Raw genomic sequence first — 19,067 nt, forward strand, 5'->3', positions numbered from 1 at the left:
AAACGAAGCCAACGTCATCATAGCACCTCCTAAATCATTACCATTTCCGTCCCTATTATCATTCCCGTTTCCATTACCGTTTCCGTTCCTGCTGGTTGACCTAACCTCTGCACGGCTTGCAAAGTCGCAGTAGCATTCGCCGCCATGGTATTAGCAAGATTGGCCATCGCCATCATAAACTCGGCATGGTTATCGGCAAGTTGTTCATTTTGCAGTCTTTCCTCGTGAACGCGTATGACCTCGTCCGCGAGTAACCATTAGGGTTCCTGTCTACACCAAACAATCGATATCAAAGTGATCAGTCTCAATATCAAAATCCTAGTGCTTCAGTTATCCCAAAAATGCACTCACAAACAAGCATGCTATGCAATATAAAGGAGATAACCTAAATAGCATCAAAGAAAAAGACACAGGGTATATAATGAAGCACAATCGGTCCATCCCTCAGGCTCACGAGGATGAACCGCTCTAATACCACTAAATGTAACACCCTAATTATCCTAAGCCTTACCTCGCGTCGTAAAGCAAAGACTAATCAAAGGTTTAGAATATATATATATAAAGAAATAATAATTCTAAAAGCCTGATGAAGAATTACGCTCAAAAATAGAGTTTGAAATGCGCAAAGGGTTCATACAAAGATACAAACTTAAGGCACAAGATATACATACAGATATCAAGACATATATACATATATAAGAGCATAATAGTCATAAGGGTCTAGCCGCCGCCCACAGAGTTTAAGCCGGCTTGTTATATACAGACAAATACAGAGTTGTTGGAAGTAAAACAGCTTATACAATATTTCTCTCAAAGTAAGCCTCTAAGGCATAGATAAATACAAAAGTGAGAGATCTATACAAAATAAACCAAAAGATTTCCAACACATAGCAAGGATCCTCCGCTTTGTCACCATCAAGCAACTCACCGAGGTGGGTTGTGACCTGCATCTAAAAAACAACAACAGAGTATGGAATGAGAACCGGAGGTTCTCAGTATAGTAACAATGCTCAGTGATGTAAGATACAAGACTCCGAGGTACTAGAGGCAATCCTAGAACTTCATATCCGTCACAAGATTCAAGCTTAAACCATAAGTAAATTTAAAACATTAACTTTAAAACCACAATGAAAAAGGGTAATCTAACTTAGTGGATTTCTAATCTAACAATTCTCCACTGTCCCACAGCCTTCGTCAGCCTAACCGCCATGCGATCCCATCGCCACCTCCTTTCGAACCTCCTCAATCCCAGTAAAATACACAGATAATAACAATGCAAGTAAAGCACTAGTATAAGCATGTACATCAAGTAATTCAATAAGCATTTAGGCATGTTAAACACTTAGGCAAACAGTACAAGTCGGCAAAGAAAACAAACAGATAGAATATGCACATGATGAATGTCTGTCCTATTTGGCTGTAATATCACATTGTCGGTTCAACTGCCAACCCGACACATCTCCATGGAGATGTTGCCTTTCAATCACGAACATAGATACGGGAACCCCCCACGGCTATAGTGTGGGGCACACTCATGTGATCCGAAAAGATACGAGCGGGATACTCTACCTCAGACCTCACATCTCAACGTAAGCGGGATTAACCACCGTCCTTGTCAGGCGCTGATAAACCCATATTTCATGAGTTATTTTATGCGTAGTTTGAGTGATTTATTCAATCCTTCACACACTTATTCATATTAATTGCATGGTTTTACTTTCCCTTCCTTATTATGTGATGTATGTGAAAAACATGTTCCTAAGCTTTAAAATTAATTATTTTAATTACCTTTATTTCCATTCGATGCCGTGATTAGTGTGTTGAGTAGTTTCAGATCTTCTAAGGCAGAATGACTTAAAGGACGGAAAAGGAAACGTACAAAAATGGAAGGAAAGTGCGAAACGGAGTTTTGCAGAAACTGGTATCAACGCGATCGCATGGACGACGCGATCGCATGCCAGAAGCGAAGAAGCAGCGACGCGGCCGCATGACTGACGCGACCGCGCGCCTTAAGTAGAACGCATACGACGCGGACGCGTGACTGACGTGACCGCGTGGCAAGGAAAAGCTCCAGATGACGCGACCGCGTGACCCATGCGGACGCGTGACAGAGGCCACGTATCAGAATTCACAGAATACGCCCCCCAGTGATTTTTGAAGCCCTTTTGGCCCAGATCCAAGTACAGAACACACAGATTAGAGGTTATAAAGTGGAGGAATGCATCCATTCAAAGAGAGCTCGCCAATTTTCACTTTCCATGATTTAGATTTAGTTTGAGAGAGGTTCTCTCCTCTTTCTCTTAGGATTAGGATTTAGGACTTCTCTTGGTTTTTAAGAGTAACTCTCGATCCAGGTTTAGTATTTACTTTAATTTATGTTTCCATGCTACTTTTACTTTAATGCTTTTATTCGTATCTATAAATGTTGCCAATTTGGCTTATGAATTATTCCATGTTATGATTTGAATTAATGATTATTTGAGGTATTTCAGTTATTCATTGCTTTCTCTTTAATTTGTGTTACCATTGCTTTCCTTCTAAGGACATTTTTTTTATTCCAGCAATTTTACTTTTTCCCCTTTTGGTCTTGGTTAAGAAATCAGTAACTCAACATTATCAAACTCAACATAACTGATAATCGCCATCTTGCTAATTGAACTGAACTTCAATAATCCCAACTTTTTCTTAGGAATTAAATAGGATTTGAAGGTCAAACTAATTAGTCCCTTGACTTTCCTTTGCTTTAGTAAAGGTTAACTAAGTGGAATTTAGATTCAACTTTCATTATTGTTGAGAGAGATAACTAAGTTGGACTTCTAATTTCTCTTACCTTGCCAGAAGTTTGCTTTACAATATTTATTTATTTTAATTGCCATCTACTTTACTTGTCATTTAAATCACTTGCTTCTCACCTTCTAAACCCCGATTACAACCTTTATAGCCAATAATAAGAACATACTTCCTTGCAGTTCCTTGAGAAGACGACCCGAGGTTTGAATACTCGGTTAACAATTTTTAAAGGGGTTTGTTACTTGTGACACCCAAAACGTTTGTACGAAGGGATTTCTGTCGGTTTAGAGACTATATCTACAACGCGACTGTTTTTTTTGAACTTCTTTACTGGCAAAAATCCTAACGTCAAAATGGCACCGTTGCCGGGGAACTGCTAATGTGTGCCTTATTATTGGTTATTTTAAATATTTTTCTTTTGCTTGTTTATTTATTTTTGTTTTTCCTTTTTATCTTTATTTGTTACCATGAACTCTCACCCCTCTCGCTTTGAGTTTGATTCTAACTTTGTTGAAGGAAATAGAAGTTACAGCAGGAATATGCATCAAGGTCAGACCAATCAAGGATGGATGGAGCCAAGAGGATCTAATCAACCCTTTAAGCAGCAACACCCTCCGAGATATCCTGGACAAAGACCATTCTACCGTGCATACCCAGCTGAAAGATATGGTGGACAACCTTGTAACTACCAACAAGCCCCACCCCGTGCATATAAACCATCCTTTCAGCATAACCTCGAACCACCACACTCACAAGCTTCTCTTCACCATTCGCCACCATATGATCCTTCCCTACCCCAGTACCAATCCAATCACTCCCAAATATCGCCACTTTCCTATGTATCATGTCCAAATCCGGCAACCCGAGAAGCAGAGGATCGCCTAAAGGAAACAGTAAATAAACTTCAAACAACCATTCGACAATTGGAGCAAGCAGTAATTCAATGGGTTTCTAGGCGCTCAAATACACAAGGATCAGCCACAGCCCCATGTGAACAGTCTAACGAAGAGCGTAGCATGAAAGAGATACCAGAAACTCCAGTGGACAAGACAGAGAATGAATTCGTACTAGAACAAGTAGAAGAAGCTGTCATTGTTCAAGAAGAAGAGTTGGTTGAAGATCTAGGAGATGCTGAACCTCCATGGGAATCCAGAACTGAGGAGAACTCCGTCAAGGACGCTACAGTTGATGCTAAGGAGGATATTGTACAATCTCCAAGGCAAGTTGTTTATGAGGAATCAGACGGAATAACCCAGGACACAAATTCCCTTGATGATGATAGTCACAAGTCAAATTCTCTTAGTAACGAACTGGCATTCGCAAGTGAATTCTCTGAGGTCGAAGAATCTTCCCCAAGTAAATATGAAGACGATGCGGAGGTAGATTTCTCTCAACCTCCAATCTATGACTCAAGTGATGAGGAAGACATAGAAGACTTTGACCAGGACACAGATACAATTGTAGAACCTTGCAAGGAAGTGGAGGAATTCACAGAAGAGCACAAGGGAGTAGAACTTACAGAACCACCGGAAACACCTATCCCAAGGCCATTACCACCTAATACAAGCTTCAAGTGGGTACAATCCTTAACCTATAACTTTACTTATTCACTTGAATATGGTTTGCTTGAAACAGATGGCCAGCTTAGAGCTCTTTGCGACTTTAAGAGTAAGAGGGAAATGGCTCGTACTCAGAGTTGGTTCACAAGGTTCAATAAGGTTCCACGCTTCACCTCGAAGTACACGGATTGGTATCATGCTCAATTGCATGGATCACAGAGAACGTTTGGTCACCATGGTGAGATTTTACTCTTTAAACCGCCCGGATGGAGACATGTAGATCAAGACGGAGGCGGATTTAAAAGCAAGGCTTGGGATCCTAGAGTTTATTCTGACGTTTGTCACCCCGGGAGCCTAACAATCTGTTTAAAGCTGTTCAGAAGCTTTGCATGCCTAGTTTGGGATCCCGGAGGCTATTGGCATTCTAAGCACTAGTGGAGATTTTTGGACGAATTTAAACATAAGCCGCCATAGCAGGAAGCTCCTCCAATGTCCAACTTAAGGACTTTAACTAAAAGTGCTAGGTGGGAGACAACCCACCATGGTATGGTCGCTTCTTTTTCAATTTAATTCTTGTTAATTGCTTTCATTTTTATTTTCTTTTCATTTTACTTTATTGAACCTGGAATCATGCATAGCATTCATATTAATCATTGCATTCTGCATTTATCTTACATAAAAAAAGGGATGCACGACGCGACCGCATGCCCCATGCGATCGCGTCCTATTGCGAAAACACTATCCACACGACCGCGTCATCCACGCGGCCGCATGACCTGGAGATCGGCGTAAATATCCAATGTCCAGAATGTTAGGCTGGAATCGTGCGGCCCTTGTGCGTTTTGCACAAATTGGCCCACGCGATCGCATGCCCCATGCGATCGCGTCACTTGCACAATACCAATCCCACGCGACCGCGTGAGCGACGCGATCGCGTCGCATGGATTGCACATCACCCCAGAAGGAGACAGAGAGTTGCGCTGAAACGGTGCTGGAGTCGTGCATTTAGCACAATTTCCAGCGACGCGATCGCGCGACCCACGCGATCGTGCGACCCACGCGATCGCGTCATCCCCTCTTCCACCCCTTTCATGCGATCGCGCGACCCACGCGATCGCGTCACCCCATTATCACCCCCACCACGCGACCGCGTCCCCCACGCGATCGTGTGGATTTGAAAATATAACCCCCCCAACCACGCGAACCCTATCAGTCACGCAGCCCCCAACCCTCTTCTCCCTCTCTTCTTCTTCTACTCTCAACCACCACCCAGCTACCATTGCCGCCGCCCCGACCACCGCCCCTAGACGCCACCGCCACCTACACCCTTCCTTCCCCTTCCCTTCTTTCTTCTTCTTTCTTACTCCTCCACCCCCTTTCCCGCCACTACCCTCCGCGAACCACCACCCACCACCGCCGGCCATCCCAGCCGTGCCACCCCCTCCCCTATTTCACCCATTACCCTTCCCAAAGCCCCTACCCCCTAACAGCAGCAACCGCTGTGCCCAACACCGCCAGCCGCCGTGCCGGACGTCACCGCCAGCCACCGTGCCAACCACCGGATGCCACCATCACCACCACCCAACCACCTTCCTGCCTACTCTCCTTATTCAGCCTTCCAGGTTCCGCAACACGCAATCCCTTTTATCTGTTCATAGTTCTTCTTATTTTTTTCCGTTTCTGTTCATAATTAGGATAGATAGTCTTGCATGTTGTAGTGGATTTTAGGTTGTTAGGTAGATTAGGCTGTGGTTAGTGGCTCTAGGTCTGTTTATTTGCACTGTTCTTGCTTCTGTTTTATCATTTTTGCACATCTGCTGTTGCCGTAATCTTGTTCATATGCTGTATTTCTTGTATATTGCTGCTCTTTACATTGAATTTTCATGTTTATATTATATATTTGTACCTGCAGCTTGACTTTTTAATTCATATGAACTGCCTTGTTTGCTGTTTATTTTTCGGGATAATCCAATTTTAGCCGGAATGCTGCCCAAATTTCTATAAAAATGTTTTCATTCATATTTCAGTTTGGCAATTTGAACTCTGTTTTCCACTGCTTTAACCAAACCATTTCATAATTGCCAGGGCATGCTTTCTTATCCTTTTTGATTTCCTAGTTTATAAACCGCATTTGTGATGTTTTGATTCCAATTTTTGCTTTCTTTATATCTATTTGAATCATCATCTACTTATTTTTCTTGTTTGGTTATGAGTCACTATAGTTCCTACCTGTGAATCCTTGTTACATGGAATATTTTCTTTATGCCACTTACCTTAACCCACTTTTTACTGACTCACCAATTTTAATTTACTAACTCCTCTTTCAAATTCTAACCTTACTAACCTTTTCAAAAATCTATTTTCTGATTTTTTTTCACTTTCCTCTAACTTTCTAACCATGGCATAATGACACTTTTTTCTGTTTAACTTGAATTCTGATACATTTTGGATTGTAAATTCTTCTTTTCCAATTTTTAAACTACTATACAATCCTTAATACACCATTACTTAACTCATTTACCTATTTCCCATTCTCCTTTCCCGCTTTGAGTTTTCTTTGTTTAATTGCCTATTTGCTTCCATATTTTTATCCATATCCTGGTTTTCCATTTTTCAGGATGTCTGCCTCACAGAGGAAAGGAAAAGGCAAGGCTACTGGCAAGTGCAAGAGAGGAGATTCCTCCCGGTCCATCATTGACCTAATGCATGATTCCTCATGGCGGGAGAAGAACTTTACACAGCAGGAAAAACCTGACCAGCTGCTCCCTGCAAATGATTCAATAAAATTTGCAAACCGATACTGTGAGCTGAAGTATCTGGCATTTGCAAACTTCAGGAATCTATACCTGGAGAGAACTCTGAGGATTCCAGAAGCACTCCAGCAGTACACCACTGAGCAAATCAAGCAAAGAAGCTGGTTCTTTCTGGAGAAAGCACTGACAGAGGTCAATGCATCTTGGGTCAGGGTATTCTACTGCAATTACTACATCATCACCCTCGATGCAGTGAACCTGAGAGGAAAGCAGATTTTGGTCACTGAGGAGGCCATAGAGGACATTCTCCGGCTCCCAGCCAAGTCCGATCAGCCTGATGGTTATACAAAGGCTGAGGAGGACATGCGCCTGATGCTATTTGATTGGGATGCTGTGAAGGCACGGATAGCTCTCGACCTGACGGTTCCTTGGGAGATGGGTCAGGACACCACTATGCCTAGAGGGATCAAGAGGGCGTACTTAAATGATGAGGCTCGGTTATGGCACCAGATCTTGAGCAACTATGTGATGCCGAGTACTCATGAGACGGAGATCCCAGCTGCTATGATCACCCTCCTATGGTGTGTGATGGAGGATAAGGACCTTTATCTGCCACGCTTTATCCGGCATTATATGGCCAGGGTCCACGTCCGAGGCACCCTCCCTTTTCCGTATCTGGTTACACATCTAGGCCGTCGAGCTGACGTGCCATGGGAGGATGCCGATGAGAGACCACCAGCGGCAGACTGCAGGAAGATCATTCCTCACAGCAGGAACTTCCTAGCTTTGGGCTACAGACCACCACCCTTCACTGCTACTGATGAGACAGCCCCACCGTCTGCTGGACCCTCTTCATCCACGGCTGCCCCTGCTGCCCCTGCTGCCACCACTGCACCTCCACCTGCCTCTGAGCCCGTATACCACCTCTTCCGACAGCTTGATCAGATGGAGCGCCGTAACCGGCGCCGGTATGAGAGATTGGAGCGTTGCAGCCAGCGACGCTATTCGCATCTGAAGCTGATGATCTGACAGGGTGGTGACATCCCCTCCGAGTCCGACACACCATCAGAGCCATCAGAGGAGGAGGAGGATGAGCCCCAGGAGGAGACCCATCCGCAGGCAGGCACAGAGCAGGCTGCACCACATCAGGAGGTTACGCATCAGATCGAGGCTGCAGATCCGGAGATCCCGATCCAGTCAGCACCGCCTCTACAGCAGCCAGACCCTCAGCCCACCACCACCACAGAGCCTCCAGCTACCATCCCTACCAGTGATGACACCCGTTCACACCCAGCTTGACTGAGCATCAGGGACGATGCTTCATTTTAAATGTGGGGAGGTCGCCATCTCTGGCGTTTTATTTTGGTGAACCACTACATCTCTTTTTTCTTTTATTTTGGATATTTTTCTGTATTTTTCTTTTTACTGTTATTTTCTGAGTACTTTTACATTGCTACTTTTATGTATTTTTACTCTATTTTCGCATTTTGCATTTTTAGTTCATATTTTTAGTTATTTAGTTTAGTTTGCAATTTTGACTTATTAGTGGATTAATTAGTATAGTTTACCCTTTTTAGCATAAGATAGCATAGTTTAAATTGAAAAATATAAAAAGGAAGTAAGCTAGGAAATTGAACATAACAGATTTAAATCCATAAACCTTGTATATATAGCATTACATCATATAGTTAAGTTGACAACATTTCATCAAGGAGGAACATTAAAACTTTAAAGGCTACCCTAAATAATTTTTTATGAGAATAATGGAAATTTTTAACTAAACCTGCATAACATATATGAATGATATATGATGTTTGAGTTAGAGAACACACAGCCTGTGAGTCTTGAGCTTAATTGTATGGTTGCATTCAAACCATAATTTCATTCCTGTGTATTTCGCTTCTTTTTATTCTGATGTTCTTTACTTTGCTTTAATCTATATGTCCAATTATAGAATATAGAATATAGATACATACCAAAAGAATGATTGAGGCCATCATTTGATTTTAGCTCACTTACCCCAAAATAACCTACCTTTCACATCACCCTTGTTATCCCCCTTGAGCCTTTAAAATCCCTTTTATTCTATTTAGCCACACTACTAGCCTTAAGCAGAAAAATAAAATAAAATCCCAAGTTGAATCCTTGGTTAGCTTAAGATAGAAAATTATGAATAGATTAAAATATGGGAAACCTATTGGGAACATGGATGATATAAACAAAAGGTAAAAAAGTTGAAAGAAATAAAATAACTCCAAAAATTTGGGAAACATGCTCATGAGAAATCAAAATGATTTAATTACCATGTGCATTAAAAAAAAAGAGAGAAAAGTTATTTTTTTCAGCATTTAATAAAAAGGGATACAAAAGAATTCCCCAATAAAAGCAATGCACATGAGATAAAAATAAAATTGAAACATGAGCATGTAACAACAAGTGGGATAATATGGGAAAATTGGTAAAGAAGTTTGTTCTACTAAATATGTATGTTAGGTGAGATCTTATCTAATTAAGGGTTCACTTATTAGCTCACTTAGCCTTATACATATATCCTTACCTTTACCTTTGTAAGACCCCAGATTTTGAAAATTAAATAATAAATTATTTATGATTTATTTTATTTATTCGAAAGCATATTTTCAGAAATTTTTGTATTAATTGAGTACTTTTAATTATTGATTTAAGGCTTTAGCGATTTAAAAACAATGAGGATTTTATATGCTTCAATTTGAATAATTAGATTTTTAACTCTATTTTATAATTTAAAGAAAATTAATTTGATTATCTCCAAATATTGAATTAGAATATTGAGTTGAAAATAATTTGTAGATGATGATTAAATGATAATTTTGTGGATATTATTAATGGATTTGGAATTAGTTTTCAATTACTATATTATTCTTTAATTTTATTAAAATTATTAATTACCCAAAATTTCCAATTTCATACCCAAAACCCTAATCCCCAAATTTAAACCCTAACCCTATTATCCAATTCACCTACACGTATAACCCCTACCACCTGTGCATTCTTCTATTAGCCACGCTCACACTCCCTCATGACTCACTTACCACCGCCAACCTCTACACACAATACAACTTCAGCAAACAAAATGGAAAAGAAAAGAAGAGAAATCAGAGGAAGAGAAATGAGAGATGGAGATCCAGAGAGTGAGGGAACCGCGAGGAAGAAGAGAAGGAGAAGGGCGTGGCGTTGGCGGCTGGGTACCGCCGCCGTTCAACTCTTCGTCGCGCCGTCCACGTCAAGCTCGTCCCATCACTGTCATGTCACGAAGGAAGGGTCGCCGCCGTTCGTGCCTTGCCGTCACCATTCGCGGAGGGAGAGGAAGCAAATGCGCCAGAGGAGCTGTTGTCGCAGCCATTGTTGCCGCCGCTGCCGCCGTGACCGCGGGCGTAGTCCGCCGTCGGGTCGTGTGCCACTGATGGTGGTGAACCAAACGTCGCCCTTGATGCTGGAGAAGAACCCCAGAGTTGCTGTTCTGGTTTCGAATCCTCCCTTTCTGAAACTGTAACCCTCTCATTCTTGTTCTGCTTCAAACTTATCCCTCTGCCATGTTCTTGTTCTGATCATAGTCACATGTATTCTTATTTTAGCTCTGCCACTTTGCTTCTAATATCTGCTACAACTAGTGTTGGTGTCGGTGTCGATGCTGTTTTGGGACTGTTGTAGCTGTTGCTGGTTCTGTGTGAGGTTACTGCTGCTGCGAGATAGGAAGAAAAAAAAAGGGAGATTGTCGCGGTTATGGATTTCTTGGAGTTTCGGTTAATTAAGGTAGGGGATTTGTTTTAAAAATAAATGTTTTAAGTTATGAATGTCATTAAAATTAAATGAGTAACTGCAAATGGTTTATGGTTGCTTTGCGTGAATAATTGTTGGAATTGAGTTGAATCATGGTTGTAGTTGGTGATTGGTTTAATGATTTAATGTAGTAATTATTGACGATGTTGTGTATTTTGAATTTATACTTGCTGTTAGTACTTGTTGATGTTGATTTTGTGTATGGAGTGTTGCTATGGTTGCTGGAAATTCATTTGATGAATCAGAACTTGATATGTTGTTATAGATGAGATGCTGAAGAATGGATGCTGTGGTAATATGGTTACGTTGCACCTATGATATAAAATTGTAATATATTGAATTAAGAGTTCTTGGGCAACTTTGGTTAGTCAAAAAAAAGTTAGAAATGTGGTTTTAGATGAATCCTAGGCTTGAATATAAGATTTGGCATGAGAGGTTGTTGGAAGTGCATTATGCAGAATTTCTGCATAATTGGCAGCAGAATGAACGAATTTCTGGGAACATTCCAGATCATAATTTTAGATGAAATTATTTTTCTATGAAACTTTAATGTGTTTTTAATGTCTCGTAAAAATTTCAGAATTAATTGATAAGTGGATTGGGAGAAATGAATTTTTGAAGATTGATGGTTTCAGCAGAAAATTCTGTTTCTTTACTGCAGAAGCACCAATTTCCAATTCACTTAATTTATAATTCTGATGAGTATTTGGGCTGAAACCAACGGCAGTTTCAAGCTTTATGTGTCTAAAATATTCAGTTTAAATTTCGTGTCAAAACTCTTTTTAACCAATTAGATATGTTGCAAAAAGTGTGAGTTGCTTGTTGGATTTTGAAAACAGATTTGTATAAGGCAGGACTGTGTTCGTAACCTCATAACTTTTACATGTGACATGGTAATAATCTAAAATTTAGTTTTCTAGAAAGCTGGAAGAGTTGTTTTTAAGTACATGAATTTTGAAAGGCAATGGGTGAGAATTGGATTTTTAGTGAATTTAACAAATTTACTACTCGCTGCTGTTTTTTCTGCAATGATAGTAGAATTTTTGAAAGATTTGTACAAATTTCAATTATGGTAGGAATGCCCCAGAACCAAGTTTTATTTTCTAAACCCGTGTTTTTACAATAACTAAAGGGATTAAAGAGAGTATAATGACCAATTAAGAATGTTTACCTAGTAAATTGTTGAGGAAAGTTTGAACGTTGTTAAAGTTGAGGGAACCCGTAAGGGTGGTTTTAGTGCTATTTTAGAGGAGATTATGTCCGAATTCCTATAAAAGTTCAGGAACTTAGTTAAATGTAAATGTGTAAGTTGTCTCCAAGAATGTTTAAGGTTAATGGGTGATGCGGAGGTATGTATAATTAGACGGTGGTGCGGAGGTATGTATAGTTAGGCGGTGATGTGGAGGTATGTTTTACAGTGTTGGTGATGCGGAGGCATGATAAAGAGAAAGTAAAAGAGAAACCATGTTTGAAAGAGATAATTGAAATGAATAAGTAAATTATGAAAAGTGTATGTTGAATGGGCCTTGTGCCAAACTGCTAATGCGAAAGTGCCCGCCTAATGGATAGCCTGAGATTGCTAATGCGGGAATGTTCGCCTAATTGATAGCACTGTTCCTTACTGTGATACACATTGAACTGTTATTATAATGAGGCCTAATTGACACGGGTAACCGTGATGCCAAGGTGTCTAATTGACACAGTAAAGGGACCATATTCGGGGTTCACTCCGAGTAACGTCGGGTTGCGGGTAGACAACTGACGCATGAGCTCATGGCCTGCGCTAGGAACAGGCATGCATCATCTTGTTTGCGCATTTATATTTGATTGCGTTTGCTTTATTTTGTTTATTTGTGACTGTGCTGTTGTTTTGGTGATTTTCTTGTGTGTTTGATGGATATTTTACTTGAGTTGTGGTCTTAATAATGTATTTAGGAAAGTTGTTTATGGATAAGGAATTGTTAATGTGACTGGGATTTTATTTAAGTAATGAGATTTAAAGAAAGGAATTTAAATCTGTTTTAAGTGAAATTGTTTTTATGATATGAATTAGCTATTTGTATTTACTCTATATATTGCGGCGTTCACGTTCCCTACTGAGAACGTGTGGCTTTGTTCTCACCCCAAAGTTTTTAAAAAAAACTTTTCAGAGGTACAGACAGGATGGCTAGTTCAAGAGCTACAGACATAGAAGGCTTGTTTGGCTAGTTGCTTTTGGGTTTATTCCCCTCGCCCTTGATGTTGTAAAGTGTTGTATTTTTACAGAGGGATAGGTTTGTATTTAAGTCTTGTATGAATAATTATTATGTATTAATCTTAATTATGTGAGTATATGTTTATCTGACATAGTTGAGTTTGAAGTATATACCAAACTAAAAGGAATTTCGTTTTTCTTAAAAACTATCGACCAGTTAACGTGTAGAGGCTCAATATTAAATAGCTAATAAAAGGAAAATAGAGTCGTAACGCCTTACTCTTAGTACGATCATGACGTGCTAGAAGTTAAGGTGTTACAACCTTGGCCCCATTACAACCTTAACTAAAGACCTCATGACTTTTGGTATGACTGTACTCTATAATTGTTGATTGGTTAGATGAAGAACAAAGTTATAGAAAGTAAGAATAAAAAGAAAAGTAGAGTGAATAAACCCAATAAACACTGAGTGACTAGAGGGTAAACACAAATTCCAGTGAAGGTTCAATAACTCATCAACATATATCTGTGCTTAAATTTACTAATTGTTTTGCAAGTTTGTACAATATTTTTATTTCCCATCTCATTTGCTAAAATGCTTTATTATTTAAGGGTTGGCTATATATATATATATATATATATATGACTCCTTGAGAATGTGAATTAATTTGACTACATGTAAGCTTTATATATGAGTGGATAAATTGGAATTGCATGACTCATTTAGGTAGATGCATTTAGAATAGGTTGCATTGCATAACATTCCACCACTTTAACCTTACCTTATTCTTTACCTTGGATTTAGCATGAGAACATGCTATTGTTTAAGTGTGGGGAGGTTGATAAACCCATATTTCATGAGTTATTTTGTGCTTAGTTTGAGTGATTTATTCAATCCTTCACTCACTTATTCATATTAATTGCATGGTATTACTTTCCCTTCCTTATTATGTGATGTATGTGAAAAACATGTTCCTAAGCTTTAAAATTAATTATTTTAATTACCTTTATTTCCATTCGATGCCGTGATTAGTGTGTTGAGTAGTTTCAGATTTTCTAAGGCAGAATGACTTAAAGGACGGAAAAGGAAATGTAAAAAAATGGAAGGAAAGTGCAAAATGGAGTTTTGCAGAAACTGGTATCAACGCGATCGCATGGACGACGCGATCGCGTGCCAGAAGCGAAGAAGCAGCGATGCGGCCGCATGACTGACGTGACCGCGCGCCTTTAGTAGAACACATACGACGCGAATGCGTGACTGACGCGACCGCATGGCAAGGAAAAGCTCCAGATGACGCGACCGCGTGATCCACGCGGACGCGTGACAGAGGCCACGTATCAGAATTCACAGAATACGCCTCCAGCGATTTCTGAAGCCCTTTTGGCCCAGATCCAAGTACAGAACACACAGATTAGAGGTTATAAAGTGGAGGAATGCATCCATTCAAAGAGAGCTCGCCAATTTTCACTTTCCATGATTTAGATTTAGTTTGAGAGAGGTTCTCTCCTCTCTCTCTTAGGATTATGATTTAGGACTTCTCTTAGTTTTTGAGAGTAACTCTCGATCCAGGTTTTGTATTTACTTTAATTTATGTTTCCATGCTACTTTTACTTTAATGCTTTTATTCGTATCTATAAATGTTGCCAATTTGGCTTATGAATTATTCCATGTTATGATTTGAATTAATGATTATTTGAGGTATTTCAGTTATTGATTGCTTTCTCTTTAATTTGTGTTACCATAGCTTTCCATCTAAGGACATTTTTTTTATTCTAGCAATTTTATTTTTTCCCCTTTTGGTCTTGGTTAAGAAATCAGTAACTCAACATTATCAAACTCAACATAACTGATAATCGCCATCTTGCTAATTGAACTGAACTTCAATAATCCCAACTTTTTCTTAGGAATTAAATAGGATTCAAAGGTCAAACTAATTAGTCCCTTGACTTTCCTTTGCTTTAGTAAAGGTTAACTAAGTGGAATTTAGATTCAACTTTCATTATTGTTGAGAGAGATAACTAAGTTGGACTTCCAATTTCTCTTACCTTGCCAGAAGTTTGCTTTACAGTATTTATTTATTTTAATTGCCATCTACTTTACTTGTCATTTAAATCACTTGCTTCTCACCTTCTAAACCCCGATTACAACCTTTATAGCCAATAATAAGAACATACTTCCTTGCAGTTCCTTGAAAAGACGACCCGATGTTTGAATACTCGGTTAATAATTTTTAAAGGGGTTTGTTACTTGTGACACCCAAAACGTTTGTACGAAGGGATTTCTGTCGGTTTAGAGACTATATCTACAACGCGACTGTTTTTTTTGAACTTCTTACTGGCAAAAATCCTAACGTCAGGCGCATAGCGTCTCGATAATCTCAATAAAAATATTACATCAATGATTTTCAGAAATCATTTTATTCAGTACCCAGTAATTCACCACTTCCTCAACTCGTATAATTAGTCATCAATACAATACTCCGCCTTCTGACTCAACCACGTCCGTTCTCAGTACTCGAGAAACCCAAGTCTCATTTTTCTAAATTCATGTAAAATTCATCTAATTAAGTCACTATTTCATTTCTATAGGTCCTTAAGTCTAACTACAAAATATTACCCTTAAACTACATCTTGGAGAAGTTTAGAAAGTTTGGAAAATCCTTAAAAACAAAGGAAATCATTTTTCAGCAAAACAGGGGTCTCGTGTACGCAAGCCCCTGCCTCGTGTACGCGGGTTTCCCAACCCGAATGGGTTGCTCGCATCGCGTGTTAAGATTTGCGTACACAAAGGCTTTATTTTTGATAGCTCGTGTACGCATACAGTGCCTCGCGTACGTGAGATGCCCAACCCGAATGGCTTGGTCGCGTCACGTGCACTGTGTCGCGTGCGCAGGCAGTGTTCGCATATGCGAGTTACCTTGGTCACGTCGCGTGCTACTTGTCACATACGTAGCCCGCTCCAGTTAATTTAACATAATTTAACATATTCAGTTTTTGGCACCAAACTTCAAACAGTCATAACTTCCTCTATAAAAATCCATTTTCTTCAAACTTTATATCACTTTAAAGCTCTCAAAGCAACCTTTAATTTAACATAAATTTCATTTAACTTTAAGCTTTGAGGCTCAAGTTATGATATGTCAAAATTCACCAAAAACTGGTTTTTGCCAAAAACAACAAGGTTCTCATCTTTCCAAAATCTACAACCAAAACCAAATATCCTACACCCAAAACAGTTATGGGTGACGCGTGCACGTGGCTTTGCAAATGTCCTTCTCATGCGTACACGTGGGTGACGCGTGCGCGTGGTCTTCAATTCTCCAAATGCTCATTTCTTTATGAATTCTCCACTTTGTATGCTTTCCTCTTCACTTCTTCCATCCAATACTTGCCTTATGAATCTGAAATCACTCAACAAACATATCAAGGCATCGAATGGAATTACGGTGAATTAAAATTGGCAAATTTAAGGTCTAAAAAGCATGTTTTCACACTTAAGTACAAATTTAGGGAGAATTACAAAACTATGCTATTTCATTGAATAAATGTGAGATAAGTTGATAAAATTCCCCAAATTAAGCACAAGATAAACCACAAAATTGGGATTTATTAGGACCAAATGCAGAATATTAATATTTAATTCCCAATTATAGTCATAACATTATACTGGACTAAAAAGAATAACTTATTAACGTATGGAAGCACGCATTTGGATTAGACTAAACAAACCATTGAGGCTTATGATATCTCGCAACTGCCTTGGTATGTAATATATCTATCTAGTGGGATACAATAAATATAAACATAATTTTTTTATTAGAACTTCATTACACTATAAGCAAGCAAAAACACCAAAGGATTAGAAACTGTTGAAACAACACTACCTATTTAGCACTCATGGAGGTTACTATTAATAATTTTCCTAAGGTGGACCAAGTAATACATATTTCACTAGTGCTAATAAGGTAATAACCTCACGCTAAACCGCACAACACTCCCTCCCTTTAACCTGTAGGCAACAGAGAATCTGTACCAACCCCTAATGAGAAATGCCTCCAATGACCTTGTAATCCTCCATCTAAGCTTCATTAAGATAGATGATTTACGTATTTTTGTAACATAAATGAAATCCAGCCTTGATGGGAATGCTTGAGAAGCAAATGCAGATGGAAGAAGCTACAAAAAAGATTTAGTTCCACCATGAGTTACATTCAACAAACAAAAAATTTTTTGAACAATGTATAAAAGTAAAAAAAAAGCATATATTATATCTTGCCATTAAGTAATGAGAAGCTTCGTACACTTAAATTATCCTAACAACTGTTGTTGAGTTGAGTACACAACTAATTTAAATGATGATGACAAATATTGAATTATTGGGATAAATACCCAATTAGTTTTGATTGATTATATTTAGTGATGCAGGCCAAATAAATAAAGCATCCCAAACAAAAAGAAACAAGGAAAGAGGAGTTGCCCATATCTTCAATCAAAGCCCAAGTGAAAGTAACAAACATAGCTATTGGGCGGAATGAATTGACAAGAAAATCCAAGCCCAATGCAATTCATCCAAGTTGAAGCCAACGTTCACATTGCTTGCTTCTGTCAGATTCTTGAGAAAAGAGAGAGAGTTTCTTCTTCCTAGTTCTTTCACCAGAGAAGAAAGAAAGAGAAAAATTCATCATGAAAGCAAGGTTATATCCCACTAATCAAAGCATGTTAAGCAAAGTCAAAGGTTAAAGGTAAATAATTTTCATTTGCATGCAAGTTGATTTCTTCACTCCTTCTCCTACTCTCTGCGATACCATTTTGGGAAAGAAGAAGAAACTGGTGATGGATTATCTTTGCTTTCAATCGATGGCTCAAAGTGTTACTTGAAGCCAAAGCACCTTATCAATGGTATGGTTTTGGGATTGTCACTGAGAAGACATCTTTCTAATGCTCTGTGGACCTCGATCAAAGCAAATGAATCAGTTTCAAAATCCCTAATTTTGGGGATGATTGAAGAAAAAGGAGGCATGATTTCTGAGATCTTAAAGTCCAAGGAGTTGACTGAAGAGAAACCCTATCTGGCTTTCAGCATAAGGTACAAAAAGAAAAAGGTTCCCAGTTAGAGGTAAGGAGAAAGAACCAGAATCTTTGTTTGTTTGAGAGCTTCCCTGTGAAGAGTTCAACATTTTGGATAGTGTTTCTAAGTTAAAGAAGCATTCCGCCAAGATGAAGAGCTTAATCAGAGTTAGCTAAATCCAGTTTAACTTATAGCAACAAAGGCTGTTATGCATCAATCTCCTTCATGTTTACAGTTTTGTATTTCAATTTCAATGTATACCTTTCTGTAATATCTGAGAGGTAAAAGGCTGTGAGAAAGACATTGAGAAAAAGCCTAAGAGTGAAAAAGGCTGAGTGAAATATTTGAGAGAAAAGCCAAGAGTGGATTCTAATTTCCTTTGGTTGTAATTTTCTATCTTGTGTCAAGTACCTATGAGGTACCCTTTGTTAGTTGGGTAAGCACTTAGTGTAAAGAGTTTAGGTATTAACATAACCAAGTCAAGTTTAGGAAGAAACTTGTGAGTCCATATAGGATTATGTGAATCCTAGGAAATTGGTATATGTAATACTTTGACTATAGTGAAAATTTAACCACTATTGTGGTGGTGACTGGATGTAGGTTGCATTGCACAAGGCAACTGACGATCGGATTTCTGTCAGTAAAGAATTTAAAAAAAAATAATCGCGTTGTAAGTATAGTTTCTAAACCAACAGAGAATCCTTTCGTACAAAAACTTTGGTTGTCACAAGTAACAAAACCCAATAAAATTTATAACCGAAGTATTTAAACCTTGGGTCGTCTTCTCAAGGAATTGCAGGGAGGTATGATTTATTATTGGTTATGAAAAAAGGTATATTTTTGGGTTTTTGGAAATAGAGAACAAGTAATTTAAACAACAAGAA

General features: G+C 38.9%; 1 long non-coding RNA gene across 1 annotated transcript; it reads left to right on the plus strand.

Moving 5' to 3' along the window:
* Positions 1-10,053: 10,053 nt before the first annotated feature.
* Positions 10,054-14,826, plus strand: LOC112772277 (uncharacterized). The gene is made up of 3 exons (XR_003187443.3): positions 10,054-10,630; positions 10,717-10,894; positions 13,072-14,826. It is a non-coding gene; the product is annotated as an uncharacterized lncRNA (long non-coding RNA).
* The last annotated feature ends 4,241 nt before the right edge of the window (positions 14,827-19,067 follow it).

The sequence above is a fragment of the Arachis hypogaea genome, chromosome 18 (assembly GCF_003086295.3).
Source record: "Arachis hypogaea cultivar Tifrunner chromosome 18, arahy.Tifrunner.gnm2.J5K5, whole genome shotgun sequence".
Lineage (NCBI taxonomy): Eukaryota > Viridiplantae > Streptophyta > Magnoliopsida > Fabales > Fabaceae > Arachis > Arachis hypogaea.